The sequence below is a fragment of the Neophocaena asiaeorientalis genome, unplaced genomic scaffold (genome assembly GCF_003031525.2).
Source record: "Neophocaena asiaeorientalis asiaeorientalis breed wild unplaced genomic scaffold, Neophocaena_asiaeorientalis_V1.1 scaffold169, whole genome shotgun sequence".
NCBI classification, from domain to species: Eukaryota; Metazoa; Chordata; class Mammalia; order Artiodactyla; family Phocoenidae; genus Neophocaena; species Neophocaena asiaeorientalis.
This window is the reverse complement of record NW_020172187.1, coordinates 271,132-283,730: the sequence shown is the minus strand read 5'-3', so window position 1 is coordinate 283,730 and position 12,599 is coordinate 271,132. Positions and strand designations below refer to the sequence as shown.

At 34.2% G+C, this 12,599-nt stretch overlaps 1 pseudogene; it reads right to left on the bottom strand.

The window, feature by feature from the left end:
• Positions 1–2,630: 2,630 nt before the first annotated feature.
• On the bottom strand, positions 2,631–3,124 carry LOC112410841 (NADH dehydrogenase [ubiquinone] 1 subunit C2 pseudogene; annotated as a pseudogene).
• Between the last annotated feature and the right edge of the window lie 9,475 nt (positions 3,125–12,599).

Sequence of the window (12,599 nt, the reverse complement as noted above, 5' to 3'; positions counted from 1 at the left end):
TGCAGATGACATGATACTATGAATATATGTAGAAAACCTTAAAGTCTTGACCAAAAACTGTTAGAACTAATAAGTGAAATCAGTATTTACAGCATACAAAATTAATATATATGAATCTGTTGCATTTCCATACATGAACAATGAACTATTAGAAAGAAAAAGCAAGAAAAATTTCCCATTTAAAAATGCATCACAGGGCTTCCCTGGTGGTGCAGTGGTTGAGAGTCCGCCTGCTGATGCAGGGGACACGGGTTCATGCCCTGGGCCGGGAAGATCCTACATGCCGTGGAGAGGCTGGGCCCATGAGCCGTGGCCACTGAGCCTGCGCATCCGGAGCCTGTGCTCCGCAATGGGAGAGGCCACAACAGCGAGAGGCCCGCATACCACACACACAAAAGAAAAGCATCACAAAGAATAAAATGCCTAGGAATAAACTTATACAAAGAGGTGAAGGACCTATACTCTGAAAAGTATAAAACATTGATGAAGGAGTTTGAAAATGATACAAAGAAATAAAAGTTATCCCATGTTAATAAATTGGAAAAATTCATATTGTTAAAATGTCCATACTACCCAAAGCAATCTAAAGATTCAGTGCAATCCGTACCAAAATACCCATGACATTTTTCTCAGAACTAGAACAAATAATCCCAACACTTTGTATGAAACCACAAAAATCCTGAATTGCCAAAGCAATCTGGTGAAAAAAGAACAAAATTGGAGGTATAAACTTTCCAGGCTTCAGACTATACTACTAAGCTACAGTAATCAAAACAGCATGGTACTAGCATAAAAACAGATACATAGATCAATGGAACAGAACAGAGAGCTCAGAAATAAACCCACATACATATGGTCACCTTATCTTTGATAAAGGAGGCAAGAATATTCAATGGAGAAAAGACAGTCTCTTCATTAAGTGGTGCTGGGAAAACTGGACAACTACATGTGAAAGAATGAAATTAGAACATTCTCTAACACCATATATAAAAATAAACTCAAGATAGATTAAAGACCCAAATGTAAGACTGGATATTATAAAACGTCTAGAGGAAAACATAAGCAGAGCACTCTTTGACATAAATTGTAGCAATATTTTTGTGATCTGTCTCCTAAGGCAAAAGAAATAAGAACAAATTAAACAAATGGGATCTAATTAAACTTAAAAGGTTTTGCACAGAGAAGGAAACCATTGACAAAACAAAAAGACAACCTACTGAATGGGAGAAAATATTTGCAAATGATATGACCAATAAGGGGTTAATATCAAAAAATATAAACAGCTCATACAATGTGTCATCAAAAAGCAAACAACCTGATTAAAAAATGGGCAGAAGTGCTGAATAGACATTTTTCTGAAGAAGACATACAGACATCTCATACAATGAGATAAAACTACACACCTATCAGAATGCCTATCATCAAAAAGTCTACAAATAACTAGCATTAGTACACTGTTTGTGGAAATGTAAATTGGTGCAGCCACTGTGGAAAACAGTATGGAGGTTTCTCAAAATAAATAAATAAATAAAAAGAAAAGAGAAACACACTAAAAATAGCAATACCATGTGATGCAGAATTTCATCCCTGCACATATATCCAACGAAAATAAAAAAACATTAATTTGAAGAGTTTTATGTACCCCAATGTTCCTAGCAGCATTATCTACAATTGACAAGATATGGAAGTAACCTTAGCATTCATCAATAGATGAATGGGCAAAGAAAATGTGGTATAAATATATATACAATGGAATATTAGTCATAAAATAGAATGAAATTTTGCTATTTACAACAACATGAATGGACTTGGAGGGTATTATGTTTAGTGAAAAAAGTCAGACAGAGAAAGACAAACACTATATGATATCCCTTATATATGGATCTAAAAAATAAAACAAAGTAGTTTAAAAAAACTGACTCAGATATAGAGAACAAACTAGTGGTTCCCAATGGGGAGGGAAAGGGGAGAAGGGCAAGATAGGGGTAGAGGATTAAGAGATACAAAGTACTATGTATAAAATAAATAAGCTACTAGGATATATTGTACAGCACAGGGAAATACAACCATTGTTTTGTACTAACTTTATATGGATTATAATCTATAGGGATATTGAATCACTATGTTGTACACATGAAATTAATAAACTATTGTAATCAACTTAAATTTTTTTTTTTTTTTTTGCTTATGATGACCATTTTAATCACAAGGTGTTAATGTATAGATTAACATAAACTTCAGATGTCACAGAAACAGTTCCACAAAATTCAGAAAAAGCCGGTATCAGTGAAACTGGAGCAAGCATTTTGGAGACTTCAATGCACTGGATGGAATTCTTCAAGAATTTTACCATAAGTTTTCTTATTTTTTTCAGGAAAATCCTCTGGATGTGACTTTACGTATGCAAACATATCATGGTCCCTCAGAGCACACATTAGGATTAAGAGATACAAAGTACTATGTATAAAATAAATAAGCTACTAGGATATATTGTACAGCACAGGGAAATACAACCATTGTTTTGTACTAACTTTATATGGATTATAATCTATAGGGATATTGAATCACTATGTTGTACACATGAAATTAATAAACTATTGTAATCAACTTAAATTTTTTTTTTTTTTTTGCTTATGATGACCATTTTAATCACAAGGTGTTAATGTATAGATTAACATAAACTTCAGATGTCACAGAAACAGTTCCACAAAATTCAGAAAAAGCCGGTATCAGTGAAACTGGAGCAAGCATTTTGGAGACTTCAATGCACTGGATGGAATTCTTCAAGAATTTTACCATAAGTTTTCTTATTTTTTTCAGGAAAATCCTCTGGATGTGACTTTACGTATGCAAACATATCATGGTCCCTCAGAGCACACATACAGTCTTGACGTTTTAAAAGATAATATCCGACAAAAATAATGGAAGTAACATATAGAAGCTGGCGATGCAAACCGGCCGACGCCACCGGCCGCCGCCAGATCGCGTTATCAATCAGGCCGGAGCAGTAACCCAAGAAGCCGACGTAGAAGAGCCGCGGGTCGGTTAGCTTGGGCGGCGGCAGGCTCCGGGCCTCATTCGGCAGGAACTGTAAGGGCACTCGGCCCGGCTGGCCGTTCATCATGGTGAGGCCGTTCCCACTTGAGACCTGGCCTCTGACCTCCAACTACAAAGAAAATCACCAGGACCAGGGCCGGGACCCAAGCCACGAGCTTTCACCTCCGAGCGTGCGTGGTGCTGAAGGGCCTCTTAAATTTAAACTAAAAAGTTTGGCATATAAAGGACCTAACAGGGTTTAGTCACATATCCAGTGCAGGTGGTCTCATCATATTGCTCTCTCAAACTGTTTCTCTCTGGAAAACTGCTCCCACTGTGGGAATAGTGGGCAGATCATACATTCCAATTACAGGTGAAGGTTTGAGGTACCTCTGATGACCTGGGTCTTACTTGCAGGCAACTGGCGGCCAGATCTTCTCAATGACCTCCTCTCACAATTGAATAGAGGATCATCTATATATTTAACAAATATTTATTGAAATATTATGCAATAAGGATGTATGTTTCTCATATCTATTACCTCACTCCAGAATATTGAATTCTTTGGTTTTCTTTCACAATGCTTTACATATTCATCATGCATTTCCAGGCATAGACTGTTTAAAAAACTCTATGTTTTGTCTGGGAAATACCTCAACCTTATCCCCATTAGCTCCACACTTATAAGTTGTTACCTATGGTGGTCATTTTGGTTTCCTGACCAGTTTGATTTTCTCTGTTATGAAGCATTTTTAATTTTTTATCTAAATCTTAAGAGAATGTCTTCCCTCTCACTGCAGCCCCAAATTTGGGTTAGTCTTGTAAAACCAGTATGTTATGATTGCGTGGGTTTTCTGTTTTTAATTTGTGTGCCTCTTTTCTTTCCACAGTTAAAAGAGTTTAAAAATTACCTCCAAAGTGAATGAAGCAAGTCTTTCAAGATTTAAGTGCATAACAAGGGATCTTTAAGATAAGCTGCTTCATATATTGGTATGTAGTTCAGGCCTCATGATATTTGAGAAAAATCTATTTACAGACTTATATCTCAAAAATGCAATCATCAAGAAAATTTTTGTAGAGAAAAAGAGTTATGAAATCTCTGGGTAGCTCAGCATTTAGTGATCTTTTATATTTAAAAGATTATTTACTTTAAGAGTGTTACATATTTTACGATTAGATGCCCTGTTAATTAATGCCAATTTTATCTTGCCTTTATACACAGTAATTTGTTATTTATGGATATGATTAAACAATTTTTCTAGAAAATATTCAACCAAATGGTCAATTATGTCAATGACATGTGCAAGCCTGTTGGTTGGAAATAAATTAATTTCTAATGCATCAGAGTAATAAATAAAGGACAAGGCAATGAATAGAGAATGACTTAGGTTTCATAATGGTAGGGCTTAGTATAGGTAGGCTAAAATATACAAGGAGCACACAAGTTTGGTATGTCAAAGGAATAGAAAGACAGGTAGTTTACCAGTAAACAAGTTGCTTCAACTCTCTATGTCACATAACAAATACCTATTACACCTAATATCTCATAGTTTCTATAAATCAGGAGCTCTGGAAATGCTTATCTGGTCTTCTGTTAGACTTCAATAATGGTCTTGACTAGGACTGAGTTCTTACCTGAAGACTCAATTGGGGAACTTCCTCTTAACAAGCCCACTCGCCTTGTTGGCAGATTTCGTATTCTTGAAGCTGTAGGAGTTGTTGCAGCTTGCTTCTTCAAAGCCACCAAGGATGAAAAGACGTTAGAGTGAGTCTGCTATCATGATGGAAACTTATTTGACATAACTTATTCAGAAAACTGATATTCTATCACTCTTTTTTGTCATATTCTATTGGTTAGAAGGAAGTCAGCAACCCTGCCAACACTCGAGGACAGGGGATTATACATCATGGGGAGGTTGAGACCATGGAGGCCACCCAATATCTCCCTGCCACAGAGGGGGTGCAAAATATGATCTTTTTGAAGAAATTATTAGAGGGATATGTTGAGCTGTGTTAGCAATAATAAAATGTTTTTTCTGCATTTTAAGAAGATTGCAAGCTTTTGGCAGGTTACTGGCACAATCTGATTTACCTTTTAAAAGATAACTTTGGGATGTGTAAAATTGATTACTGGACAGTTCGCTATAACTCCTCCCTTCAAATGATGAGAAAAAGCAATTTCTGTTTCAATTATTGGAGTACTTACACAAAGGCAAGCATGGAGGAATCTCATGAGTAATGAATGCTTAATATGAGTCAGACACTCTTTTATTTAGTGTCCACAATAGCTTCACAAACTATATACTATTATACTCATTAAGTGGAAGGAAATTGGAACAGGCAAAAAATATTTTGCCTGGAATTATAGGGCTAGTAACTACCCATGCCTAGGTTTAAATATGGATCCATAGTTTTCCCACTTGAGCCATGCTCTTCCCAGTGAACTGAGATTGTTTGTTTGTTCTTAAGTAAACATTGTATATAGTTAAGGTGTACAATTTAATGAGTTGATGTACATATACATAGTGAAATGATTACTACAGTCAAGCTAATCAATGTGTCTTTTCCTCACAGAGTTACCATTTTTGTGTGTGATGAGAACACCTGAAATCTACTCTTAGCATATTTCCAGTATTCAGTACAGTAGTATTAACTATAATCATCCTGCTGTATATTAGATGTATAGGCTTATTCATCCTACATTACAGCAACTTTGTACGTTTTGACCAGCATGTCTCCATTTCCTCCATCTCTCCACCCTTGGCAACCACCCTTCTCCTATCTGCTTCTATGTATTCGACTTTTTTATATTCTACATATAAGGGAGATAATGCAGTTTTTTTCTTTCTGTGGCTTATTTCAATAAGGATAATTTCTTCCAGTTTAATCCATGTTGTTGCAAGTGACAGGAGCTCCTTTTTTAAGGCTGAACAATATTCCATTTTATATATATACACTGTATCTTCTTTATCCATTCATCCATCCACAGACACTTAGACTGTTTCCGTATCTTGGCTATTGTGAATAATGCACAGTGAACATGGGAGTGCGGAAATCTCTTTGATGTACTGGTTTTATTTCCTTTAGGTATACACCCAGAAAAGGGATTGCTGGATTATACAGTCATTCTAATTTTCGCTTTCTGATGAAACTCCATACTGTTTTTTTGTAAAGGCTGCCACCATTTTACATTCCCAGCAACAGTGTACAAGGGTTCCGTATATTCCACATCCTCACCAACACGTTTTTTTTTTTCCTTTTTACAAAAGAATCAAGCAAGTTAATCCCAGTTAGCCTTCGGAACTTTCACAATGCAATGTTTCTACCTCCTCAAAAGCTGAGAAACAGAGAGAACGTTTCTGAGAAATACTGGACAGTCTTAAGTGCGTAATTGTACCATCATGTCCAGTTTCCTTCAAATAGTATTGGAATTTTTATTGGAACTTTTTAAAAGTTGACCATAAACTTCAATGATCCTGAGCCTATTTCAGTCACACCATCTTGCTAACTGAAGACATTCAATAGATATTGGATATGGTAACTTTTCAAAATTATACTTTGAATAATTTTAGCAATATTCAGGTACATGTTAGGTCACCTATCATATTGTACTACTTTTAAAAAATAAAATTTGTGTGGAAATATTATTTTATTCCAATTTTGCAACAATGAGCTTAGTATCACAGAATCATGACAAAGAAAAGCAATTTAGGAGTTTTTTAATGACACTCTTTAGAGTATCATAAATACAGTTTTTAAGAATTCATAAGAAATGTATGCATATTTGGACTCCTTTTTTAACATTAATATATTTTTAAGAGAATTGTTAGTGCAATTATCTTACATACACACAAATTGTTGTATATAATCAGTATAATGAGAATGATAATTACTAATATTTATTGAGATTTTATTATGTGAGATATTGTGCTAATCATTTTTCATGTATTATATTATTAAATTCTCATAGCCACTACAGGAATGAGTTACCATTATTTTTAAGTTGTTTAAATAAGTCTGCCTAGAACATACAGCTAGTCAAAGGTTGAGATGAAGCATTGCTGAGTTTCCTAAGCACTATGCATGCAGCATCTATATAGTATTCAAGAAGCATCAGTAATAGTATAAGCAAAGGATTATTTCTATAAACTTTCTTTGACTTAGGGCTCTGTCCTGTTTGAGAAAAGTATACTTAGGAGCTCTCAGCACTTTACGTAGAAAAGACCAAGGACAGCCTGCTTGGTATATGGTTAGTATCTTCTCCCCCAGCTGCCGGAAGCAGACACAACTAATCTTGTTCACCCTGAGCCAGGATGGAGTCTTAAACTCCTTTTGAATACAATGATTTGAGTCTCAATCACTACACCAGATCAGTGTTGGCAAATGCAAGAGAATACATTGGCCATCCTTGGACTACATTGTAACTAAGCATAGCTTCTCCTGTATCAGCACAAAGCTATTGCAATCAGAGGAACTGATAAAACTTACAGAAACATCCCAGAAACTCTCTATGAACGTGATAAGTGTCAGTGGGGGCATGAAGGTCCGTTATCTTCTCCACGTCTCTCATGCTAATCTTCTCTTATACATGTGGAAATTGTTGCATATAGCAGATACAACTGACAAAAGGCAATCTGATATTTTTTTTCAGCTAGAGTTCAGAAGCAAAGTGACTTAAACTTGGAAAAGAATTTAAAACAACCTACAGCAATATAATTCATATTTTTACCCTTGGGGAAAGTGATATCTCAAATGTCTAGTCAACAATTAAGCTATTTGTAACTCCTCCGTTTGCCTATATATTATCAAACAACACACAGGAATCATTTTTGTAGGTGTTCACGTTTCCCTGTATTTCAATATTTAAATATTTTTAATGTAAAATCTACTAACAATTTTTCAACATGTTTATAAAAATTTACATGCTATAATTTGGATATCTCTTTTTATTTTTAGGAAGTACATGTCATATCTTAATTTTTTTAAAAAATCAAGTGCCAAATAATAATTTTATTCAACTTAATGTAATGTAATTGTTTTTAATTCAACAAATATTTACCGAATTTTTACTGCATTTAAAATATCAGGTACTAGACAACTTGAAATGATAGAATTTAAGTTAATCATTTTAAAATGCTAATTAATTCTTCTACCTCTTAAGTGAACCCAACAACTAAATGCTGTTATTTTCTTCTGTCTTCAGTTAAGCAACCTGTCAGGAAGGCATAGGATTTCTGTGTAATACTAAGCTATAGTAATCTGAAAGGACACAAATATACAGAGAGATGAGAGCTCTGAAAATGAGTTTCTTTCATCCAACACAAGTGATGCTAAATACCAGCATTAAGTTTCAATCTATATAACAGATTTTTTTTTTTACTTTGGACTGCAAATTTCTATCTAATGGAATAATCTTTATTTCCATTATAAGCTTAAGCTTATAAAATCTCTCTGGTCAAAGAACTTGCTACAAAAGATTGCCATTGCTTAGTGCCATGTGCCCTCAAGTGCTTGGCTTATGAAATGCATGGCTTGAAGTCAACCAATCAAATACATGTCATGAGGTCACATTCTAATACAAAACATTAAAAGTCACAATCCAATTATATTTGTTATAGTCTACATGTATAGATATATAGATATATGGAAGAGAATGTTGTGTTTTATAGATGTAGAACTATGTAGTACATATTTATATAACAGTTTTATGTAAACATATGTCTGTGTATATATATATTAGTATATATATATATATATATATAATACAGCTATATGCACACACATATATTCAAGAGAATACTTTCTGTGATACAGATAACATATATCACAGCCAAAGATTTTAAATAACATTTGAATAACTTTGAAAGTTTTCATAATTGAAAACCACCTGATGGACAGAGATAGGTCACCCCATCACTGGTTTCTGTTTCTATGGACCAAACACAATGTCAATGGCTTATGGAAACCCATTCTAAGAACACTTTCAATTTTACTGATTCAACTTTTTAACACAATCTAAATCAATAAAAGGAGCTTGATAATGTGGTATAAAAAACACTATAGAGTCACTCTAATTTGATCAATAAGACTATAAATTTAAAAATATAGCAGTGCTCATTTTCTTCCCTTCAGAAATAGGAAACTCTTCAGAATAGTTTATTATCTGTTGGTTACTTTCATTATCTGTCTTAAATCCAAGTTATACTTAAGAATTAAATAACTATATTGAATTTGTACTTTCCATTTTGCTCTTTATTTAGAACAAGAAAAATATCTGAGTCACACTGCATTCAAGCTATCTTGAGAGGAGAAACCTGTTAATAATTAGTCTGCATTTTTGTCTCAAACATACATAATACATTTAACAGATAAAAAATTAAGTTCAGAGAGGTTAAGTTACTTGAGATCCCAGAGATAAAATCCTGCTGAGAGCAGTATTCCTGGTCTACCTCCATAAGTTTAAAATTACTCTCTGTTTAAACTGGTTTTTCATCGTTAACTGTAATATCTTGTGAAAAAGAAAAAGACCATTATCAGAGAATGTTTTTTATGACAAAAATCTCCTTGTGATGGAAATATCCGCAATCGATTTGCATGTGTGAAGGCTGGAGCTTGTGAATGAAGATAATGCATTCCGCGTTTTTTTTGTTTTTTGTTTTTTTCAATCCCAGTCTCCTGAAGTGAAAGAGTAAGTGTGCTGTTTTTAAGAATGTGGATGTAGCTGGATTCAAGTCGTGCTTTTGTAACTTTTTAGTACTGAGATCTTCGATTAGTTACCTACACTGACTCTCAATATCCTGACCTGCAAATTACAACAATCCATAAAGCCTGGTTTATAGACTGTTTTAATTATTAAGTGTAAAGTGCTTAGCATAATAGCTACATATTGTAAGTGTTCAGCTGTCAGTTATTTTATTGTTGTTGTGTTTGGTGATTTCCCATCAGTAAACCTTGGATGGACATTTATATGTAGTCAGCTTCTTTTATTGCTCTCTCTATATCCGAAGACTTTGCGACACCAATCAATAGCTAGAGGCTAGCATTAGAATAATGAAATAAAGAAACAAATCAATATTACTTTATAACAAACAGAAAAAAAGACCCAATGGTTACTATTGGCACACACAAGAGGACAAAGACTGGATCAACTAAGGTTTCTACTCTGTGAATTCTAAACTGTGACATTTAACGATTTGAAGAAAATGATGGCAATAGCTATTAGCCACACCTATATTTTAAAAATGCAGGTAATTGGCCATTCCCATTCTAAAAATTAATGTAAAATAGGAAAACTCAAAGATTAGTCATACAAGTTATTCTAAATTATAGCTAATTATATTCCTAAATCATTTGTTCAGTCATCTGTAGCTAAACTGCTAAAGTACAGTTTTCAATAAAAATGGGAGTGTTGACTTATTTTAATTAATGAAATAGATTTAAAAATCTCCTCCCCCAAATTTAAGTCACATACACAAATAGACGTATATTACAGTAAGTTCCCTACATATGAACCTTCAAGTTGCGAACTTTCAAAGATGCAAATGTGCATTCCATCAACATCAGGCGTGAGTGAAATTGCAGCTTGCCCTCCATCTTCTGTTGCTGACGATCCTTCAGCTCTACCATCTCCCACCTGCTCTCCCTCCTCCAGTCAGTAACTCTTCTTGCCTGTTCACTGGATGCCAGCCCCTGTACGCCAGCTGTTGTGCTGTACTACTGTGCTTTTCAAGGTACTGTACTGTAAGATTAAAAATGTTTTACTTTTTGTGTTTTTTTTAATGTATTATTTGTGTGTAAAGTACTGTAAACCTATTACAGTACAGTACTATATAGCTGATTGTGTTAGCTGGGTGTCTAGGCTAACTTTGCTGGACTTATGAACAAATTGGACTTACGAACACACTCTTGGAACAGAACTCATTCATATGTAGGGGATTAGCACTAATGTATTAGAGTGACAAAAAATTATTCCTTATGACAATAATGAGCCACATTCTAATACATCTTACATTTCTCTAGAGTCCTCTATTTCCTCCAGAAACTCAGCATTTCTTCAACTTTTTTCTACTTCCTTTCTTTTAATTGTTTTGACAAATAGAATTATTATATATTTAAAGTGTCCAACGTAATAATTTGATATAAATTTACATTGTGAAATGATTCCCAACCAAGTTAATTTACACATTCATCACCTCATATAGTTACCTAGTCTAGTAAACATTTGTCACCATACATAGTTACAAAATTATTTTTCTTATTATAAGAACTTTGAAGATTTACTCTCAGCAACTTTCAAATGTGCAAGACCGTTTTATTAACTATAGTCACTATGCTGTACATTACATCCCCCATGGCTTATTTATTGTACAAACGGACGTTTATCCTTTTAACTTCCTTTCCTCATTTTCCCCACCACCCCAGTGCCCACCTCTGGCAACCACTAACGTGTTCTCTGTATCTAGGAGCTTGTTTATTTGATTTTTTTTAAGATTCCAAGTGTGAGATCATATTTATTCTTCTCTGTCTGACTTATTTCACTTAGCACAATGCCCCAAAATCCATCAGTGCTGTCCCAAATGGCAAGATCTCATTGTTTTCTATGGCTGAATAATATTTCATTGTATATATCTACAACATTTTCTTTATCCATTCATTCATCCAGGGACACTTAGATTATCTCCATACCTTGGCAATTGTGAATAATGCTGCAACAAATATAGGTGTTTAGATATATTTTCAAGACAGTAATTTCATTCCCTTTGGATATACACCCAGAAGAGGGATTGCTGGATTATATGGGATCTGTTGTATTTATTATACAAGTCGTATATAGACTATCATCCTTTCCTCTTGCCTTTTGATCTTGCTTTCTAAAATTACACTGAGTAAATTGAGCCTATCAGATATGAATCCCCTCAACTTCTCATCCTTAAATCTAAAAACTATCTTTGTGTACAAATTATTTCCTCAATTCTCAGAGATTTTTTTGTTTGTTTTAGTTTTGGTTTTTGTCATCCTTTCACATGTACTCTGAACTTCTTTTAATGTCCTGAGAATTTTCTCCATCATTTGTCTTTAAGCCTGTCCTCATTTTAATCTGTCCCTCTCTGTTGCCATTTAAAGTTTCCCCTATCTTTCTTTACTAATCCCCTTATTCATCCTTCTTTTGATAGGAATTTATTCAGAGTCCTATGCTTCATCTGACTGATTAATTCTGACACATAATTCTCATCAATACTATGCTTTCATCGATAGCATGTTGTCCTCTGCTAGCTACAAGGTTAACCTCCAAAAACATTCTGTACAATATTTTTCTACATTACACAAATATTGTCTTTTTATTCATGTTGACTAATTTACTTTCACTCAGGTTTTTACCCTAACTGAAGTCTTTGACTTCATTTTCATGCTACCTATGAATTCTCCACCTAGGACCAAAACCTCCCTTGTAAAACAAAATAGTTGCTGATGTTTCTCTCATTTTCAAAACCTTTGAGTGTTGCCCTCTTTAAAAACATAAAATCTCTACTCAATCTTTTGACATGTAAGTCCCTCCATGATCT